This window comes from Rattus norvegicus, chromosome 3 (assembly GCF_036323735.1).
Source record: "Rattus norvegicus strain BN/NHsdMcwi chromosome 3, GRCr8, whole genome shotgun sequence".
In the NCBI taxonomy this organism is placed as follows: domain Eukaryota; kingdom Metazoa; phylum Chordata; class Mammalia; order Rodentia; family Muridae; genus Rattus; species Rattus norvegicus.
In genome coordinates, this window is record NC_086021.1 from 143,785,122 (window position 1) to 143,790,987 (window position 5,866).

Here is a 5,866-nt window from a genome sequence, read left to right on the forward strand (position 1 = left end):
ATTGTTGGAAATAGTTTTCACTATCCTGGGTTATTTGTTATTCCAAATGAATTTGCAAATTGCTCTTTCTAACTCTGTGAAGAATTGAGTTGGAATTTTGATGGGTATTGCATTGAATCTGTAGATTGCTTTTGGCAAGATGGCAATTTTTACTATATTAATCCTAACAATCCATGAGCATGGGAGATCTTTCCATCTTCTGAGATCTTCTTCAATTTCTTTCTTCAGGGACTTGAAATTCTTGTCATACAGACCTTTCATTTGCTTGGTTAGAGTCACACTGTGGTATTTTATATTATTGTGACTATTGTGAAGGATATCATTTCCCTAAATTCTTTCTCAGCTTGTTTGTCCTTTGAGTAGAGGAAGGCTACTGATTTATTTGAATTAATTTTATATCCGGCCACTTTGCTGAAGTTGTTTATCAAGTTTAGGAGTTCTCTGGTAGAATTTTTGGGGTCTCCTAAGTATACTATCATATCATCTTCAAATAGTGATATTTTGACTTCTTCCTTTCCTATATGTATCCTTTTGACCTCCTTTTATTGTTTAATTGCTCTGGCTAGGACTTTGAGTGGATATCATTCAAACTAGTTTTCTGTTAACTTGACATTCGCTTGTATCATCTGAGAAGAAGGAACTTCAATTGAGAAAATATTTTTACCAGGCTGGCTGGTAGGCAAGTCTGTGGATATATTTTCTTAATTAAAAACTGAAATAGAATGTCAATGTGGATGATGCCACAAGAGTGTAGGTTGTTCTAAATGCAATAAGAAAACAGGCTAAGCATGGCATGAAGAACAAGCCAGTAAGCAGTGTTCCTCCATAGCCCAAGCTTCCATTCCTTCCTTTGGGCTCCTGTTTGAAATCCTGTCCTTACTTTCTCTCAGGATGAAGTACAACTTTAAAGTGAACGTAAATCTTTCCTCTTAAGTTGCTTCTGGTCATGTTACTTAACATTGGCATAGAAACCTAACCAGAACACTCTTGCAGAAAAGCTTTTTAACAATTCATAGCTTCAAGAAGTCCATAAAACTGGCAAGATCCATCCAATCCTAATAATAAACGTATAACATTAATGACTGCCGAGAGACAGGTTCAGACCAGCTGAGCTACCTACAAAATGCAGAGACCAATGAGCTGACTAAAAGAAGCAAACATCAGCTGCTCAGACGGGAATCAGATCTACTGACGACACTATACTTTGTTGAGCTGCCTATAAGTTGTACAGTTCACTCCTCATCTCCAGGTTTCATGAGCTGTCATCCATGCTGGGGTGGCTTTGTTGACACAATCGCCTTTGAGTCATTCCTGCTCCTGTAACTTCTCACCAATATTCCTGCAAGGAACCCTAATAAAGGTCACCATTGACTTACCAAGTTGGATTTTGCCGGTATCCTTACTTTGGTCTGTCACTGGTTCCCTATGTGAGATAAGTAGACATAGCATGATAGTATCATACTCCCCATGCTGAGATAAACCACTCAGTAGTATTTCACAAACATAGTCATTGCTTCATTCTTGAAACTCTACTTGATTTATAAGTTCATATTATAAGAAAATAAACTTTCCATGTTCCAGTCCCACAGATCATTCTTTCCAAGGACTCTTTCTCTCATAGGAAAAGATGGTGTTCAAACCCATAGTTCTGCCAGCCCTGCCCCTACAAACCATTGCTAATTCAACCCTTCACAAAATACAGTGCAGAACATGAACAGACTACATCTATCAGAAATTTTAACATTTTTGTATTTTATTATTTTATTTAGTTACTTTCATCACCTGCCTGCATATGTTGATACTGTATCTGTCTTCTATTGCTGTATAATAGAAGACCACAGATTTATTATAAAACTATATATTTGCTTACAATTTTGTAGTTAAAAAGTTTAGGCATTATACCATGGATCTTTCTCTACTCAGACTTTCACAAGGCTAAAGGTAATTATCTGAACTATGATGACCCAAGACTCATGAGCCTAAAACTCATAATTCAGTTTTTGTACTTAACAGCTAGCTGTTCCATTTGCATGCTGGCTACCAGTTCAGGGGTCATTCTTGGTTCCTAAGCTTTTTTTGGTTCTGTGACATAAGGTTTTAAGGCTTTATCGCACTTATTTTTTCTTTAATTTTATTTTTCTTGTATCTTTTATGTATTTACATTTCAAATGTTATCCCCTTCCTCCCCTCTCCCATATTCTCTTCCCCTTCCCCTGCTTCTATAAGGTTGCTATAAGGATGCTCCCACTCACTCCCACCTAACTCCCTAGTATTCCCCTATATTGGGAATGATCCTTCACAGGATCAAGAGCTCTTCCTCCTATTGATGATGGACAATGCCATCCTCTGCTACATATGTGGTGAAGCCATAGTACCTCCATGTGTATTCATTGATTGGTGGTTTATTCTCTGGGAGCTCTGGTGAGGTCTGGTTGGTTGATATTGTTATTCTTCCTATGGGGTTGCAAACCCCTTCAGCACCTTCAGTAATTTCTCTAACTCCTCCATTAGTGTCCCCTTGTTCAGTCCACTGGTTAGCTGTAAGTATCCTCATCTGTATCAGTAGGACTCTGGCAGAGCCTCTCAGGAGACACCCATATCTGGATTCTGTCAGCAACACTTCTTGGCATCAGCAATAGTGACTGGGTTTGGTAGCTCCATATAGGATGGATTCCTAGGTGGGGCAGTCTCTGGATGACCTTTTCTTCAGTCCCTGCTCCACTCTTTGTCCCTGTATTTCCTCCCATGAGTATTTTGTTCTCCCCTCTAAGAAGGAATGAAACATCCACATTTTGGTCTTCATTCTTCTTGAGCTTCATATGATCTGTGAGTTTTTTCTTAGGAATTCCAAGCTTTTGGGCATTTTGATCCATTTATCAGTGAATGCATATCATGTGTGTTCCTCTATAGTACTTGTTTAAGCCCCTTCATCTTGTTTTTTCAAGGTTAGACCCTGAATCCTATTTTTATCACTTCCTTTGATAAGAGTCCATTACATTTTAAAGACTCATTTAATTAGATTTGAATTACTCAAGACTGTCTCCCACTTTATTGACTCAAAGTTAACTGTCTTGGGGCTTTAATTAAATAATTATAGAACAATATTACATACTTATACAAAATAATAATATAATAAATATATTTAGTTATTCAGTTTTGTCAACTAACATTATTTATTCAAAGACATTTAATATTCATACTCCAAGATACACTTACCTGTTTTTATAGAATATGTGTACTGAAATTATATACAAGTTACCTTCTTAGTAATTTTTTTGTTTATGCACACACTTATCTCAGATATCAAATATTATAGTTAAATATAACATGTTTATATCATAGTCATTTAATTACCGTGTAAGAGAGGTTCAATCCAAGGACACACAATAGCATAGTAGAGATGAAAATGTAGACCATATCCATTTTCTAGTCTCTAAATATATATCTTTTACAGAATTACTACATTGTATTAGAGACTATTTTACTTTATACCTAAAACACATAATAATTTTGTTTGTCAGTCCACTTACCATATTTGCCATTTGCATATATGAAGGTTACTGATTTGTATATAATAATTTTGTATCCTGCTACTGTGCTGAAACTGTCCATTAGCTATAGAAATTACTTGGTGGAGTTTTTAGAATCATTTATGTATGCAATCATATTTGTAAATAAAGATACTTTCACTTCATTCTTTCCTATTTTTATCCCTTTGAGCTCCTTCAACTGTTTTATTTCTCTAGCTTAGATTTCTTGTACTATATTGTTAGGAGTCATAATAGGACAAGCTAATAATTAGCAGGTGATCTTCCTGAGATGGTCTGCCTCAGACTATAATATAACCTGCGACAGATTTTATCCTATGAGGCAAGGCCATAAGAGAATTCATTTTAGGAAAGATTTCTTCTATTAATATGCTTTTTCTGTTATTATTAAGCATATATAACAACAACTAGGTATTAGCCCACCCCTTTGGAGCAGACCTCTGCAGATCTACAAAGATATATTGTCTTGTAGTGATGCTATTTAGACAAATAGATGACTTCTTAAGTCTTAATGGTGATTCTATAACAATTCCTAAGATTATATCAGTGATTACTAAGCTCTTTTATAGTGGATCTGCTATTAGGTCCTTTTTTGATAGTCAAAACTGCAATGAGAACTCTGCCAATCTCCCACGTGTCACCAATTAATTGCTTTTAGATAGTAAGCAGACTTTCTCCTCCTCAGAGGACCTTCTAAGAGGTTGTAAAACAACTAACCAAAGGTCATAAAAATGGAGGTAATGATTTAGTATAGGTGCTAAGACAGAAGATAAAATATTGACTGGGTTTATTTATACAAAACTTCACGAATAACTTAGTTATGGTTCTAAACCTTCTGTGAACCATGGAGCTCTGACAGGTGATGGATGTTTAGCCAGATAATTACTCCTAATGGATATGCATGTAAATATTCTCTGTTGTAATCTTATATTTCAATCTATGATTGATTTTTTGCGTGAACTTGTGATGGACTTTTAAACATGTGATCATGTATTCTGAAAGATGTATAAGAACTGAAGACAAAGAGAAGAGAGTAGACTTTTTTCATTTTCCCCACCTAGAAGAATTTTTTTCTTTTAGAATTTTTTCCCTTCCCTGCTTAGGATCTTTCTGCTTTTCCCCTTAGTTAGCTTTCATAAGAAAGTTTTTACAACTTAGTAATAAATGCAATAATCATTTTTCAAAGGACTCCTTTTTCTTCCTGCGACTTCTGACTAACTGGCTGAAAGTTAGAGGCACACAGTTCCTGCTAAGATAGAACAAAGGCACATTACTTAATTCCCTGCTGTAAGGCTATAGGTGTCAACTGGCTAAGCCAGCAGCCTTTTACCCTTAGAAAGAGCAAGAAACTTTTTAGAAGTTATCATGAGCATTTCAGTGTAGTTAGAGAGCTAGAAGGCCCAGAGACCCTCAGATTTTAAAGCCATCATCAGAGTCCTACTCCGTGTCTCGACCACTACCCTCTCTGGGCTGGGAGGCTCCAGGAATTATATTAAATTGGTATGGAGAGAGTGGGCAACCTAGTCTTGTTCTTGATTTTAGTGGATATGCTGTGAATTTATCTCCATTTAGGTGGATATTATCTGTGGGCTTGCTGTAAATTAACTCTACTATTTTGAAATATACCCCTTGTATCCTTAGTCTTTGCAGCACTTTTATCATGAAGGGGTGTTGGATTTGTCCAATGACTTTTTTTGCACCTAATGAAATGATCATATGATTTTTGACTTTAAGTCTGTTCATATTGTGAATTACCATTATTGATTTATGAATTTTGAACCATCCTTGCATCTCTGGGCTAAAGTCTACTTGGTTGTGATAGATCTTTTTTGATGTGTCCTTGTAGTCAGTTTGCAAGAATTTTATTGAGAAGTTTTGAATCTATGTTTGTAAGGGAAATTGGTCTGTAATTCTTTTTCTTTGTTGGGTCTTTATGTGGTTTAGGTATCAGGGTTATATGTGGCCTCATAGAAGAATTAGTCAAACTTCTTTCTGCTTTTATTTGTGGACAAATTGATTAATATTGACATTAATACCTTTTTTGAAAGTCTAGTAGAATTTAGAACCATCTCACCCTGAGCTTTTTCTAAGACTAAATATCACTTCTATTTCACTAGAAATTATAGGTCATAGGTCCACTTAAATTGTTTATATGTTCAATAACCCATTTCTTTTATATTTTCAAATTTGGTGGAGTACAGCTTTTTAAAGTATATTCTTATGATTCTATGAATTTTCTCAGTGTCTGTTGTTATGCCTCCCCTTTCATCTCTATTTTTTTAAATTCACCTCATCTCTCTCTGCCTTTCAGTTAATTT